A 16,685-nucleotide genomic window follows, 5' to 3' on the forward strand; every position below is an offset into this window, starting at 1 on the left:
GAACCCTCGGGCGGGAGCGCCACCGCGCTTCCCAAGCGGCGCACTACCCAGTGCGCCACCGGGCCGGCCCGCGTCAGATATGTATTTTGCAAGTATTTTCTCCCACTCTGTTGGTTGTCTTTTAGCTCTGTTAATTGTTTCTTTTGCTGTGCAGAAGCTTTTTAGTTTGATATAGTCCCATTTGTTTATTTTTCCTTTGGTTGCCCGTGCTTTTGGGGTCATATTCATGAAGTCTGTGCCCAGCCCTATTTGCTGAAGGGTTTCTCCTATGTTTTCTTTAATAAGTTTTATTGTTTTGGGGTGTATATTTAAATCCTTAATCGATTTTGAGTTGATTTTAGTATATGGTGAGAGGTATGGGTCTAGTTTCAATCTCCTGCATATGGATATCCAGTTATCCCAGCACCCTTTGCTGAAGAGGCAGTCCCGACCCCAATGAATAGGCTTGGTGTAAAGGCCCCCACCTTTCAACACCACCATAGTCTGATTTCCCACCCTGTTAACACTGTTACAATGGGGATCAAGCTTCAATGAGTTTTAGGGGGACCTTCAATCCACAGTACCCAGTTTTTCAAATTGTGGCATTTTGCAAAACTATATCACAATATCACAACCAAGTTATTGGCATGGGTATAATTCATCATGTTTGATACAGATCTACCAATGCATCACAAGGATCCCTCCTGTTGCCCTTTATAACAACACATACCTCCTTCCCTCTCCCCCAATTTGACTTTTAACATTGTCAATTATTTTATAGAAATTTTTGAGGTCACATCTATCAACATTTTTCTTTACGTGTTTCTTATTTTTACTTTTCTAAATTCAGGAAGACCTTCCTTTTACTATGATTTAAATATATTTTAAAATAATTTATTTGAGTATTTAAAGTTTATTTCTGGAGAGTCTTTTAATCTGTCTGGAATTTGTTTTTGAATATGATGTGAAGTGTGTATGCATGGAGGCGAAGGATTAATTTAATGTCTTTTAATGAATATAGCATTTATGAAATAGTTCAGCCTTTCTACTTATTTGGAATAAATCACTAATGTAAATTAAATTTCTATTATACATCTCTTTCTGGATGATCTATTACCTTTCACTAATATATTTTTCTTTTCGTGCCCTGCTAGTACTTTTTAATTGCTGTAATCTTTGTAATATGTTTTTATATTTGGAAGGACAAGTGCCCTTTCACTGTTATTTTAAAAAATGTTACTGGCTATTCTTGCAAATGTTCTTTTATGTATGAATTTTAAAAATCAGGTTTTCAAGTTCCATTATAAAAATGCTCTTGGGATTTTGTTTGGTAGCCCATTGAATTTATAATTAATCGGGGGAGTACTTGGAGCCCACACTGGCTGTGGGAGGACATCGGCGTGCCTTCTGCTTGGTCCCTGAGCCCCGGCCTCGTGCCCAGTGGTGAGCAGTGAGTTGAACCGCTGCTTAGCTTCCTCACTGCCGCCACTGCCTGGTCATCGACCTGTGGGGAGCCCATGTGGCGGCACTGTCTGTTGGGGCTGGACCACTGGCTATGCCTGTGGAATCTCTTCCAGATGCCTGACATCAACCGCGATGGTGGCCTGTGTGTCAACGACCTGGTTATGTGGCTGGGGCCCCTGGGACAGCACAACACTGAGGGCAAGCTCTGGAAAATCATACAAGCTGGAAACAAGGACCTCAATGGGCAGCTTGACTTTGTCCCTTATCTCTAAGATCTTGAGAAGAAGCTAAAACTGGTGTTTAAGAGTTTGGGCAGAAAGAACGATGGATGGATCTAAGCTCAGGAGATCATGCAGTCCCTGAGCCATCTGGGAGTCAAGATATTGGAAGAGCAGGTGGGAAAGATCCTCAAGAGCATGGATTAAAATGGCACGATGACCACAGACTGGAATGAATGGTGAGACTATCACCTGCTGCATCATGTGGAGAACATCCCCAAGATCATCCTGTACTGGAAGCATTCCACGATCTTTGATGTGGGTGAGAATCTGACAGTCCTCAATGAGTTCACAGTGAAGGAACAGCAGAGAGAATGTGGTGGACACACCTTGTGGTAGGAAGTGGGGCAGGGTTGTATCCATAACCTGCACCTCCCTGCTGGATAGATTCAAAGTGCTCATGCAGGTACATGCCTCCCACAGCAAAAGCATGTGTGCATCTTTGGCAGATTCACCCAGATGATTCCAGAGGGAAGGGCCAAATCACTCTGGTGGGGCAATGGCATCAATGTCCTCAAAATTTCCCCAGAGTCAGGCATCAAATTCATGGCATATGAGCAGATCAAGAACCTTGCTGACAGCAATCAGGAGACTCAGGATTCACGAGAGGCTCGTAGCAGGGTCCTTGGCAGCGGCCATTGCCCAGAGCAGCATCTACCCAATGGAGGTTCTAAAGACTCGGATGAGCCTGCCAAAGACAGGCCAGTACTCCAGCATGCCAGACTGTGCCAGGAGGATCCTGGCCAGAGAGGGGCTGGCCACCTTCTATAAAGGCTATGTCCTTAGCATGCTGGGACATCCTCTATGCTGGCATCAACCTAGACATCTGTGAGACTGTCACAAATGCCTGGCTGCAGTGCTATGCCATGAACAAGCATGTTTGTGATCCTGGCCCGTGGCACTGTATCCAGCACCTGTGGTCAGCTGGCCAGCTGCCCCTGACCCTAGTCAGGACACGGATGGTACAAGCTTCCATTGAGGCTACTCCAGAGGTGACCATGAGCAGACTCTTCAAACAGATCCTATAGACCAAGGGGGCATTTGGGCTGTACCAGGGACTGGCCCCCAGCTTCATGAAGGTGATCCCAGCCATGAGCATCAGCTACATGGTGTACGAGAACCTGAATATCAAGCGAGGCATGCATTCACAGTGACAGGAAAGAGGGCAGCCCTGCCCAACAGACTCACTGCTCCCGAGCTGCAGCCCCAGAATGTATAGCCATCTCATTCTGTGAATGTGCCAACACTAAGCCATTTAAACCATGCTGTGAAAACCCTGGAGGCACCTGCAATGGAGGTTGGGGGAGAGCTGTAGGCCCGTAGAACTGGTCCTGCTGATCCCGGCTGACCTTCATGTCTGTTCCAGGGAAGAACTGTGTGTATTCCTTAGGGTCCAGGGGTCAGCAAAGGACCCTGGCTCATGCCTGTAGGGACAGGACTTTTCCTGCAGTGCCTGCCAAATAGTGATCTTGGAGGCCAGCTTAGCTCTTCCATCTCATCCCGCAAGCCCCCTGCCCCTGGCCCGTGTTGCTGTTTCCTTCCTCTTGCTGACTTAATACCAGAGGAGGAGGGCTCCCAGCCCACTTCTCATCCCGCCTTGTTCCTCTCCCCTCAGTATGCTCTGAAAGGGGATTACATGTGGCCTGACAAATCCAAGTGACCAGCCTCACATCATTGATGCTGCCTTGGTTTTGCAGGGAAGAAGGGGTATAGCTTTCATGTTCTCCCTCACCTGAGCCCTGCTGTGGCCTGTGAGGTCACCAACAGATGGGCAGTTGGATGTGTGTGCATGTGGGGGTCGCTGGCTGCCTGGCTTCATGGTGCATGGCTTCACAGAAGGCCAGCACTGGGTCCTGGAGACCAGAGGGCCTCTGCACCCTGCTTGGGGACTCACCGTGCTCTGAGCTGGCCCCAGACTCTGTTGGGACTGGCATCAGCTCAACCACAGTCTCTGTCCCTGCTCTATGGCACAAGGGCAGTGGAGGATTAGATTTTAGGGCAGAGGGCAGAGTTTCTGCCCAATGTCTGCCTGCCCTGGTGAGAGAAGGAAAAGGTGTTGAAGGCCTTAATTTTGTGTTGTTGGGAAAAAAATTTTGTTCAGAAAGACAAGCTGGGCTAATGTGTAAGTTCTGTGCTTCCAGAGGCAAGACAAAGGGTGTAGGTGATTTGGCTGACTGCCCTGAAGTCTGTTTCTGATGCCTCTGGGGATTTCTGTCCAATCCCAGCCTCACATTCCACTGATGCAGCGTGTTACACTGCTTGGAGCCTATTTGTTTTGTATTTATTTGAGCAGAGTTATGTCCTAACTTTTTTTAGATTTGCTTAATAGTCTGTCATTTTTAAGTTCATTTTTTATTCATATTTATGTTTGTGGTTGGTTGTACCTTCCCAACACCACCTGGTAGGAGTGGGGAGAGGAGAGGGAAGAGGGGCCATGGAAGTGACCCTTCCTGCTGCCTGCACTGACACTAGGTGTGTCCAAAGAAATTCTTCTCGGGACTGGAGACAGAAGAGAAGCAAGTAGGGGGTGTCTCTTGATCATGGAGAGGTGGGTCGTGTGGTGTGGGGGGGGGGGGGGGGGGGGGGGGGGGGGGGGGGGGGGGGGGGGGGGGGGGGGCTTGGCCCCAGAAGGTCTTGGGATCTCCTGGATTGATTGGGGTATGGAAGGAGAGCGGGAGAAACCTCAACAACATTGCAGATGGAAGTCCAAATCATTTCCTAGACTGGGAGGATTTCTTTATTTCACTCTTTTTGAATGACAAAGCAGTGAGGTGCCTATGACTGTGAATTTGTGGTGAGGGGGTGGGGGGCTGGAGGAGAGGGAGGCTGGCTCCCCACCCCCATCAGTGAGTGGGCCCCTCCCTTCCAGCCCTCCTGCCCTTGCTCAGTAATGCTGGTAAGCTGGCACCTTTCCAGTTGCACTTCCATTCCACCACAGTGGGCTGATGAGGAAACTTTAAATAGGATGCAAAGATCAATGCAAAAATTATTGTTATATATAAATATATAGAAAGAGTTATAACTAGAATTTGTCAAAAGCAAATTAAAAAATAATTGGAAGTTGTCATTTAAAACAGCCTTCTCAAAGAATTGTTTCAAAGCTAAATATATATATATATATATTAATATATATATTATTATATAAATTAACTATATGTAATTTTTATATAAAATTTATATTATTATATAAATTAATTATATATAATATATATATTATATAGTTATATATAAATAATATATATATAATTAATTAGAGGAGAATTGACACATTCATGTTTTGGTTCTTATTATAGTCTTTTTTTTTTTCTTTCATGTGATGCTCAAACCAGGATAATTAGTATATTTGTCATTACACAATATAATCATTTCTTGTGGCCCTTTACCATTTTCTCACTAAACCCCCACCCTTCTTCCTTTCCCTCCTCTGGTGGCCTCAGTTCCATTGTCTCTTTGTGAAAGAGATTTCAAATTATTGTGATTGTCCTTCCTTTCTCGCTTCCTTCCCTCCTTCCTTCTTTTTTTAGCTTCCATTAATGAGTGAGGACATTAAGTATTTCTCTTTCAGTGCCTAGCTTATTTCACTTAACATAATTTTCTCTAAGTTCACCCACATTGCTGCACATGGCAGAATTTCATTCTTTGTTATGGCAGAGTAGTAGTCCATTGTGTAGATACCACATTTTCCTTATTCAGTCGTCCAATGATGGACATTTACATTGGTTCCAACTCTTAGCTATTATAAATAGAGCTGCAATAAACATTGGAATGCAGGTATCTCTTTGACATGATGGTTTCATCATGTCACCTTTTTTTTGTTGCATCCTTGTCTGGCCTGTAGTTTTCTTTTTTTGTTTTATCTTTATCTGGTTTTGGTATCAGGGTGATGCTGGCCTCATAGAATGATTTTGGGAGAATGGCCTCTATTTCAATTTTTTTGGAATAGTTTGAAAAGAATTGGTATTAATTCCTCTCTAAATGTTTGGTAGAATTCAGCAGTGAAACCATTGGTCCTGGGTTTTTCGTTGTTGTACGACTTCTGATTACTACTTCAATCTTGTTGCTTGTTTTTTTCTGTTTCTTCTTGGTTCAGTCTTGGAAGTTTGTAAATGTACAGAAATTTATCCATTTCCTCTAGGTTTTCAAATTTGTTGGCATATAGTTGCCTACTAGTCTCTCATGATTCTCGTATTTCTGTAGAATTGTTGTAATGTCTTATTTTTCATTTCTGATGTTTGTAATCTGGGTCTTTCTTCTTTTCTTCTTCTTCTTCTTTTTTTTTTTTGTTAACCTAGCTAAAGGTTTGTCTATTTTATTTATCTTCTCAAAAAACCAACTTTTTGTTTCACTGATCTTTTGTATCATTTTTTGGGGTCTCTACCTCATTTATTTCTGCTCTGATCTTAATTATTTCTTCCCATTTACTAGTTTTGGGATTGGATTGTTCTGGTTTTTCTAGTTCTTTGAGGTGTAGCATTAGGTTGTTTATTTGAGATCTTTCTAATCTTTTGATGTGTTTATTGCAATAAACTTCCCTCTTAGTACTGCTTTTGCAGTATCCCACAAGTTTTTGTATGATGTGTCTTTATTTTCATTAGTTTCAAGAAATTTTTTGACTTCCTGTTTAATTTCCTCTTGGACCATGTCATTTTGGAGCATATTGTTTAATTTCCATGCATTTTTATAGTTTCCAGAGTTTTGATTGTTATTGATTTCTAGTTTTAATCCCTTGTGGTCTTATTTTTGCAATGTACTGAACTCTTTTATTGTAGTACTTTTCAGTTTGATTTTATATATAGTCTTATTGTCTGCAAATAGTGACAATTTTGTGTCTTCCTTTCTATTATTCATACTTGAAATGATTTCAATTTTTTAAAATTGGTTGTGACTTTGTGACCTAATATGTGATCTATCCTGGAGAGTGTTCTATGTACTGATGAGAAGAATATATATTCAGTAGTTGTTGGATGGAATGTTCTGTAGATATCCACCAGGTCCAATTTGTCTAACTTGCAGTTTAAATCCTTTGTTTCTCTTGATTTGTTGCCTAGATGATCCGTCCAGTGCTGAGAGGTTCCCAACTATTATACCATCAGGGTCTATCTCTTTCTTTAAATCTAATAGCTTTTGCTTCATATATCTTGGTGCGCCAGTGTTGGGTGCATATATATTTATGATTGCTATGCCTTCTTGCTGGATAGATCCCTTTATCATTATATAGTAGCCTTCTTTGTCTCTTTTTATGGTTTTTGGTTTAAAGTCTATTTTATCTGGTATAAGAATAGCTACTCCTGCTCTTTTTTGGTTTCCATTTGTGTGATGTATCTTTACAATCACTTTGCTATCAGTATGTGTTTTTTTACAGGTGAGGTGAGTCTCTTGAAGCCAACATATGATTGGGTCTAACTTTTAATCCAGTCAGTTAGTCTGTGTCTTTTGAGTGGGGAGTTTAATCCACTTACATTTGGGGTTATTATTGAAAGTATTGTCTTACTCCTGGCATTTTATCGATTTTTGTTTGGATGTTTTAAATATCTTTTGTTCCTTTCTTCCTTTTTTATTGTTTGTCTTCAATGTTTGTTGGATTTTGAGGTGATAACACATAGTTTCTTTTTTTTTTTTCTCTCTCTCATTTGTATTTTTGTTCTACCAGTGAGTTTTGTTCTTTATTCTTCTGTATTTGTGGTGGTGATTATTGTTTTTCAGATTTTAAATGTGGGATTCCCTTGAGGATTTCTTTCAGGGCTTGATGTATGGTGGTGAACTCCTGCAATTTTTATTTGTCTGGGAAATACACTGTTTCTCCATTGCTTTTGAGGTATAGTCTTACTGGGTATGGTATTTTTGGCTGGCAATTTTTTTCTTTTAGTATTTTGAGTTTATCATCTTATTTTCTTCTGGGCTATAGAGTTTCTGTTGAAAAGTCTGCTGTTAGTCTGATAGGGGCTGCTTTATAGGTAACTTGATGCTTTTCTCTTTCTGCTTTTAGGAGTTTCTCTTTGTCTTTGAGCTTTGCCAGTTTGACTATAATGTGTCTTGAAGAGGATCTTTTTGCTTTGAATTTGTTTAGATATCTCTGAACCTCCTGGATGTGAAGGTTCATGTCTCTCCCTATTCCTGGGATGTTGTCCATTATTGTTTCTTTGAGTAGGTTTTTCATGCCTTTTCCTTTCTCTTCCCCTTCTGGAACACCCATGATTTGATGATTTGGATGTTGTGTGCTTAAAGTTGTCTGCTAGCTCTCAGATTTTCTTCATTTTTTTACATTCTTTTTTCCTTTTTTTGTCTGTCTGCATTATTTTTAAAAGAACATCTTCAAGAACACAAATCCTTTTTTCTGCTTGCTCTAACCTGCTACTTAAGTTCTCAGTTGTGCTTTTTATTCTGTTGAATGCTTTCTTCAGTTCCAGAAATTCTGCTGCATTCTTTTTAAGATATTAATATCTTTGTAAATTTCATCTTTCATATCCTGGATTTTTTTTCTTGTTTATTGTGTTGTCTAACTGAGCCTTCTCATATCTCTTTGAGTTTTTTTAAGATTGTTGCTCAGAATTCCTTTTCAGACATTTAAAGTGTTTCCTGCTCTGTGGAGTCTGGTACTTGAGAATTACTGTATTCCTTTGGTGGTATCATATTTTCTTGGGGTTTTTCGTTTTGTATTGTTTTGTTTTTCTAGTATATCTATGTCGATGTCTGATCATCTGGTAGAGCAGTTGCTTTTTCTATTACTCCAGAGTCTGCTTTGAGGAAAGAGACTTCTTCCTCTTTTTCCAGTCTCCTCTAGTGACTCCCCTTGGGTCAATGCAGTCAAGCCAGTGGTGGGCTGTCTGCACAGTAGCCATAGCTACTGATGTAGTGGCTTGCCACCTTGTGGTGGCAGTGGCTGTGGCATCATCTCTGGTGGACTACCCATGTGGAAGCACTGTTTGCAGCATGTTCCTGCCTTCTTCTTTTTTATAAAGCTCAGTGGTGTTTTACAACATCATAAATTATAGTAATTAAGAACTAGTCTATGATAGACTGTTTAGTTTTAATTTATAGTTCTGCAAGCAGTGTTATTATGGGGAAGGTATTTAATCTCATGGAACCTCAGTTTATTCATCTGAAAATGGTAATAATAATAATAGTAATGTATTATATACAGGGTTGTTGGTAAGATTAAGAGATGTATGTCATGAAAAGTGCTTGGAACCCTACCTGGCACACATTATGTACTCAGTAATTGTTAGCTATTACTACTTCTCCATATAGGTCTTGTTATGTATATTCTTAGTGAATTTTGTTAGTTAGGTATATTTTTGGGTTATTTTTTTTTCTTGTCTTTTTCTTTTGACATTCAAGTAAGTTTTTTTTCTCCATTACTTTTCTAATTATTTATTTGTTCATGTACAGAGAAGAAAGCCACTGACTTTTGCCTGTTGATTTTATTTTTGCAATGTACTGAACTCTTTTATTGTAGTACTTTTCAGGTTCATTTTATATATAGTCTTATTATCTGCAAATAGTGACAATTTTGTGTCTTCCTTTCTATTATTCATACGTATTTCTTTTTTCTTGTTTAATTAATTTACTAGTTAAATAGAAGTGATAACAGCAGGTTTGCTTGTATGCTTTGTTTTTATCTTAATGTCATTCTTTTATGTTTGACTATCATATGTAATATTTGTTCTAGTTACTCTTTTTAATCAGTGACTTTTGTGAAATTGGGAGACTTATTTTATTTTTAGTTTATAGAGCACATTTTATTTTATTTATTTTTCACATGAGGAAATGGGTGTTAAATTTTAGTGCTTTTTGACATCTGTTGAAGTGATTTAGTTTTGTTTTTCTTCTTAATCTGTTAATGTCGAGTATTATATATAATAGAGTTTATGATGTTAAACCATCCTTGCATTCCTCAAATAAAACCAAATAGATCATGATGTGTTATTCTTTTACATCTCTATTTTCATTTTGATAGTATTTTATTTAATTTTTCTGCTTTTATGTCTGCACATGAGACTGGCTGTAATTATGCTTTTATTACCCTTTCCTTATTTAGTATTGGTATATGGATTATCATAGCTTTGTACAATGAGTTGGGAATTTTTTCACCCATTTCTGTGGTTTGGAAGCGTTCACATAAAATGAGTCTTTCATTGCCATAAAATGGCAATAGGTTTAGTAGAATGTCCCTAAAAATCTTGTGATCTTATTACTTTTTATTATTACTTTTTAATTGTGCATTGACTGGATTTTGGAATTCTTTGGCTTAAATTTGTCATTTTTTTTTATAAAAACATTCATTTTATTTAGATTTTCCAATTTGTTGACATGGGTTTTACATAAAATTTCTATTTTCCTCTGATCTTATAGTTTTGTTCACTTTCTCTTCTTATATCATGTATTTTGCCATTTCTTTTTCTTGGCCAGAGAAGTTTGTTTCACTTTTTTTTTTAAAAAAAAAATGGGTTTGGATTCTTTTTATTAGGCCTACTGAGGTTACTTTTATTTTATATTTCTTTATTTTCTTATATCTTCTTTGAGTATGTTTTTCTTTTTCTACTCTCGAGGTTTTTTTTTAAATTATTGAAATATGGTTGATTGTACATATTTGGGGATACAAAATTGACTATCAGTATTTGTGTACAATATGTGATTATCAAATCAGGATAGCCTATTCATTGTTAGAATACATACTCATTCATGTGACTATTAACCAATTTCTCACTAACCCCCATTCTCATTCCCCTTTTATACTTCTAGTAACCACAGTTCTGTTCTCTCCTTCTGAAAGTTCAGTGTATTATTGTGATTATTTGTTTGTTTGTTTCTTTCTTGTTTATTTGTTCATTTATTTATTTTTTTAGCTCTCACTTATGAGTGAGGACGTTCAGTATTTCTCTTCCTTTATCTGGCTTCTTTCACTTAACATAAGTTTCTCCAAGCTCATTCATGTTGCTGTGAATGGCAGAGTGTCATTCTTTTTTCGTGGCTGAGTAGTATTCCATTATGTATATATGCCACATTCTCCTTATGCAGTCATCATTGATGGGCATTTAGGTAGGTTCCAACTCTTGTCTATGGTAAGTAGAGCTGCAGTAAACATGGGGGTGCAGGTATCCCTTTGACACAATGATTTCCATTTTTTTTTTTTATTCTTGTTGTTGTATCCTTGTCTAGTTTGGTATCAGAGTGATGCTGGCCTCATAGAAATAGTTTGGGAGGATGGCCTCTGTTTCAGTTTTTTGGAATACTTTGAAAAGAATTGGTGTAACTCCTCTTTAAATGTTTAGTAGAATTTAGCAGTGAAGCCATTGGTCCTGGTCTTTTCTTTGTTGGAAGACTTCTGATTACTGCTTCAATCTCTTTGCTCATTATTGGTCTGTGCAGGTTTTCTATTTCTTCTTGGTTAGGTCTTGGTAGTTTGTATGTGTCCAGAAATTTATCTGTTTTCTTCAGGTTTTCAAATTTGCTGGCATATAGTTGTTCATAAAAGTTTCTAATGATTCTTTGTGTTTCTGTGGTATCAACTATGATGTTGAGGTATATTTTTTACTCATTGCCTTTCAATCTCACTTTCTAGTCTAAAATATAAGGTTCTTATTTCCCCTCTGCATTCTAGCTGTATTCCACGGGTTTTGAAATGTAGAACTCTTATTGTTATTTATTTCTAAATAACTTATAAATTTTATTTTGATTTTCTCTTTAATCAAGATTTACTTTTTAAAAAGGTGTTTGGAAAATCTACAAGCACATAACTTTTGTTGGGGTGGGGAGGAGACAGATGTCCTTTTATTGTTATAATTGTATTTTATGGTGATAAGGAAATGTAGCCTCTGTTGTATCTGCTGTTTGAAATATTCAGATTTTCTTATGGACTTATGCCTTAAAGGTTAAAGAAATGTGAATCTCTGACAGGGACAGGGTTTTATACATTTTTGTTACATAAATATTTTAATTAAGTTATTCAAATCTATGTCTTTTTTCCCTTAGTGATCATTCAACTTCTGAGAGCAGTATGTTAGAATCTTCCACAATGCTTATGGCTATATTCATGTTTCTTGTATTTCTACTAGCTTTTTCTATATATGTTTCTGAATCATTAGTTTGTGACTTATATATCATCTTAAGTGAAGCTTTTATTAATATATATAGTATCTATGTCACAGCTAATGCTTCCACTTTGTTTATATTTTGTCTAGTATTAACCTCTCTATTCTTGCTTTCTTTTGGCTTTTTCCTATTGTATATTTTCACATCACATTATTTCAAACAGTGATATTTTGTTTTTGGTTTGTCTCTTATAAACACATAAGTAGATTTTTTTACTCATGAAAGTGCTTCTATCTTTTATCTAATTCACATTTATTGTGTCATCTGCTCTGGTTGGACTTACTCTTCCTTCTTATATTGAGTTTTATATTTATCTTGTTTTTTGTTATTTGTCCTTTCCTGGTTTTTATTTGTTTTACTTTTCTCTGCTTTATTTTCCTTTTCTTCCCCTTTGTGAAAATGGTTGAGTTGTGATTGTTTTTTTCCCAAGTGGGAAAATTTACTTTTTTCCATTTAAATGGCTTGCAATAGTTGTTCCGTTATATTCTTTCAGTGGACTACCTTTACATCTTTTTTTTTAAGAGGACTGGTAAGGGGATCTTAACCCTTGACTTGGTGTTGTCAGCACCACGCTTTCGCAAGTGAGCTAACCGGCCATCCCTATATAGGGATCTGGACCTCTGGCCTTGGTGTTATCAGCACCACACTCTCCCAAGTGAGCCATGGACTGGCCCTACCTTTACATTTTTAATAAACATGCTGCAACTTACAATTTTAGTATCAAACTATAGAGTTAATTAGCATTTATGTAATTTCAGAAATAAGGAAAGGCCTTAGTATGCTTTCGCTCTCTTCTTTGCTAGTTTCACCTTTTTTGATTTTGCAATATTTTATCAATCATGCATAAACAATTTTTTAGACTGAACTGTAAGATTTATTGTTTTCTTTGCTTTCTACTGTATCTTCCACCCCATATCATCTTCTTTTTTGGATTTATTAGTTTATTTGCTGGATTATATCCTCAAGTGATTCTTTCAGAATCTGTTGGAAGTAAACTTTTGGAATTTGTATCCCTGAAAGTGTCTTTATTTTTCTCTTCCACTTCAATATTTGTGTAAGTGGATGTAGAAATGGAAGTTGTGAAGTATCGTCGAAAAATTCATGGAAGGATTTTTATTATCCTTTATTTCAATTTTTCCATGAACTTTTCCCTCATAATTTCCCTTATAACATATTGCTCCTTTGACTTCTTACATCTATGTTGTTGATGTGAAGCTTTATGCAGATGTGATTACTGAATTTGTATCAATTACTTTTTTTTTCCCTGGATAGCTTTTGGGATTTTCTCTTAAACTTTAATAATTTCCACTATCTGTCTGTCTATGTGTTTTGTCTTCTTGTAATTCTTCATATTTACCAATTGGAGAACTCTTCTAACTTGCTGATTTCATATTGGCTCTGCTTTCAAAATAGATCCCTATCCAACCACTTATCATCTCTACTGTTACAATCCTGGTCCAAGCCACCATCATGTCTCAACCAAATTATTGCAGTGGTTTTCCCACTGGTCCACTGGTCTCCCTGATTTTACCCTTGGCTTTCTCAAAACTATTTCACCCTTGCCTGTTGGTAGCAGCAAGAGAAATCTTTTAAAAAATTTGTACAAAATTCCCCAATGACTTTCCACTTTACCCAGAGAGAAAGCGAAAGTTTTTACAGTGTTCTGCAGCAGGCTGTATGATATGGTTACATATTATTTCTCAGATCACCTTTCCCCTTCTCTCACTCCTCTCTGGGCTCACAGGTCTCCTTATTAGTCTTTCTTGTATTTCAGCATGAGACTAATATGTATTTTCAGTCTACCAAACTGTTCTATCTGTGTCTTTATTTTTCAAAAAATATTCCTTAATGACATAGTCTGTCAGCAGATGCATTAGAGGTAATTGCATGACTGGCAATATTGGCTGTCTGATACCTTTATTCAGTGTTTAGTGAGGTATGTATAAAATTGGAAAACATGACACCAGATCCTTGAACATAGTTCTGTGGGAGCTAATTGAAGAGACCAGAACTCTAGGTTTGTATTCCTTCAAGTAGCTTGAGTTCTGTTGGGAGAGAGCTTTTATTCTAGTGACAGATTAGAATAGTCTCTTAACCTCTGTGTTGTCACCTAAAGAATGAGGCTGTAACATCATCTATTTAATATGCATGCTGTAGGAATAGAAGAGGCACAGTACCTGGCACATGGAAAATCTCAGTGCAGTTTAGTTCCCCCAGTTCTTCTTTTCTCTACAACACTTCTATCTAGCACTTACTATAATGCCCTGAAAACTAAGTCAGTGTCTGGTACATAGCAAGCAACAAATGATTTAAATTCATGTAAACGGAACTGAATGCCAATTTCTAAGTAATTTTTTAAGGATATGGCAAGTACTTTCATGGGTTCCACTGTCCTCCATACCAGAAGATCATTGGAGATCTTTATTAGAGTGAGAGAGTTTTAGGAAATTTTATAATGTGTTTCTATTACCTTTGAAATCTCTTTTGCCTTCCTAATTGTAAAGGCCTGATCACCCTTGCAGCATTCTTCCTGATTCGCCTTTTAGAACCATGGGTCCATTATACCAGGTCTGTTGGGTATGCATGTGATTTTTCTGTGCCCATGTTGCTTTTAGTGATTTACTATCTTCTAAACATAATTATTATACATACTCAACTTTATAGGAAACTGGAAGAAAGCATAAACCCTAGTAAATAGGAATGTCGTGGAATTGGCTGTCATCAAAGGGGCCTGCCATATTTCTGAATCCACCATGGCTCAGCATTTCAGGCAGCTAGAGAAACCCACCCAAAAAGCACTGAGAGTGATGATACAATACAGAGCAATGGAGTTGAAATTTGTGCTAAGTAATGTTTTGAAATCAACATGTTTCTAAATTGATAGTCATTGGGCAGCATTTCATAATGTCTCGAGTTTATGTCTTAACTGAGCTGGCTGGGAACACATCAAAAGTTATAGTTTCAAATTGTTAAAATATGCTGCTTGCCACACCATGGTTTTCACAAAAGTAGTTCTTTCATTACTTGTGTAGCTTGTAACTTTTCTTTTAAATTGCCTCTGAGTTAACATTTCTCTTAGGTATAATCTACCCACCCTAAGATTAAACTTGGCTAGCCCATTCAAAGTTCAGAGTTTAAACTAATTAAAAATCTTTATGCATTTCTTTATGTTCAAGATAATATAAACTGTTAATTTCAACTTCAAGAAGTCTTCAGAGATTTTGTAGGGACTTTAACAATAAATTTAGAAAAGAATTTTGGTTATCATATATAGTATTATTATGAATAAAAATTTGGCATTTATGAGATATTGTAAAAGGAACCTCGTTTAGTCTAGTGCCTGGAGTTTAGAGTCATTTTCTCAACCATGGGCCTAATCAGGATAGATCAGTTGTTGGGCTGGATGGGAGTCTGCTGTCTGTGCGCCCAGTGTAAATAAATGTAGGAGGTATATTTCTTGGCTGTGAGAGACTGTTCTCCTTCCCTCTTTCAGGAAACCTGTACATACCACCCTGTCCACTAGGTCTACCAGGCAGTGGTTTCCAAACCTGGCAGAGTTAAAGGAATCTCCTGGGTAGATTTAAAAAGCTCACATTCCCAGATTCAAGCCACAGAGAATTTGAGTCAGTAGACAAAGGAGGTATGGCTTTGGCCATAGAGCTGCACTTTCTGGCCTCTCCTGCCCTTAGCACAGTTTGGTAGCTACAACATATAGCAACATTCAAAACAACAGAAGAATAATGTGGACAGATGGAGGAAAGAAAGAAGCCACACAGAGGATGCAGCCACAGCTGGAAACTAAAATAGAAACTTTTAAGAATACCCAATGCTGAGCAGGAAACAAAAGCATTGATTCTAGTCCATCTCCTCCTATTACATTCCGCAGACTATGAAGCCAGTTTGTGCCTAAAAATACTCTTCTCTTTCCTACATCTATCACGCGACTGTGGGGGTGGGGGCTGTTGTCGGGTTTGTTCTCTCTCTTCCTTTCTTCAGTTTCTCACCACCAGGGAAATAGAAAGTGAGAAAGATAGAGGTATGGAAACTTCTGGCGAAGTGAAAGGCAACAGAAAAGAAAGACATTTAGGAGGAAATAAGAAAAACCCTTAAAGTGTATATATGAAGCAGCTTCTGGTGAATGGAGAGTAACAATTTTTTTTTTCTTTTGATCTTTTGAAAATATCTTGACTGCTTGGCACATTTGTATCTCAGTTTCCCAAGTGAATGGCTTTAGAGACTGGTAGTGTCCTCGTTGTAGATGATCTTTCATTTAAAAGTCCTTCTAATATAGAGACTCCTCTGTGTTCCATTCTAAATTAAACCAGACAAGTCCTAATGATTGTCATTTATTCAACAAATATTTATTGCTGAGACGCTAGCCTCATGGAGTTAACAGCCCTATGGGAATACAGATAAATAACAGGCAGGGACAGCACTGAGTGACAAGTGCAGTGATAGGGGAGGCAGAAGAAGGGGACACAGAGGGGGGTGCTTCCCCACTCTTTGGGAGTGAGGGGAGGCTCCAAGAGGAAGTGAGATCTCGAGGGTGCGTTCTGAAGGGGGAAAGGCACTAACCACGAGTGGCCAAGGAATTGAATGTGAATATGCCCAGGCTTGTGGGTACGAAAGCATGGTCCATGTCTGGAGGGACTGAGAGAGTTCCTAAATGGCTAGACTGAAGCTGGCGAGAGTTGTGAGGGAGGACAGCGGAGTAGGAAGGATCTTATGCTTCATAGAAATGTTTGAAATTGACGATGGGTCGGCCCCCTTTATATACAGTTTTTATAATTAACTGTCTTTGTCTCCTCTCACAGACATCACAAATAAGAGATATTACCACTCTGTTTGTCACATATAAACAGGAACTTGCAG

The 16,685-nt window shown here is 38.1% G+C and overlaps 1 protein-coding gene and 1 pseudogene across 1 annotated transcript in view; both read left to right on the plus strand.

The window, feature by feature from the left end:
- The window catches only part of LOC103590715, an 18,704-nt pseudogene extending 15,829 nt beyond the window's left edge, over window positions 1–2,875 (plus strand).
- MORC1 (MORC family CW-type zinc finger 1) overlaps window positions 1–16,685 on the plus strand; it is a 179,151-nt gene that overhangs the window by 43,729 nt on the left and 118,737 nt on the right.

Source organism: Galeopterus variegatus, unplaced genomic scaffold (genome assembly GCF_000696425.1).
Source record: "Galeopterus variegatus unplaced genomic scaffold, G_variegatus-3.0.2 Scaffold864, whole genome shotgun sequence".
Taxonomy (NCBI): domain Eukaryota; kingdom Metazoa; phylum Chordata; class Mammalia; order Dermoptera; family Cynocephalidae; genus Galeopterus; species Galeopterus variegatus.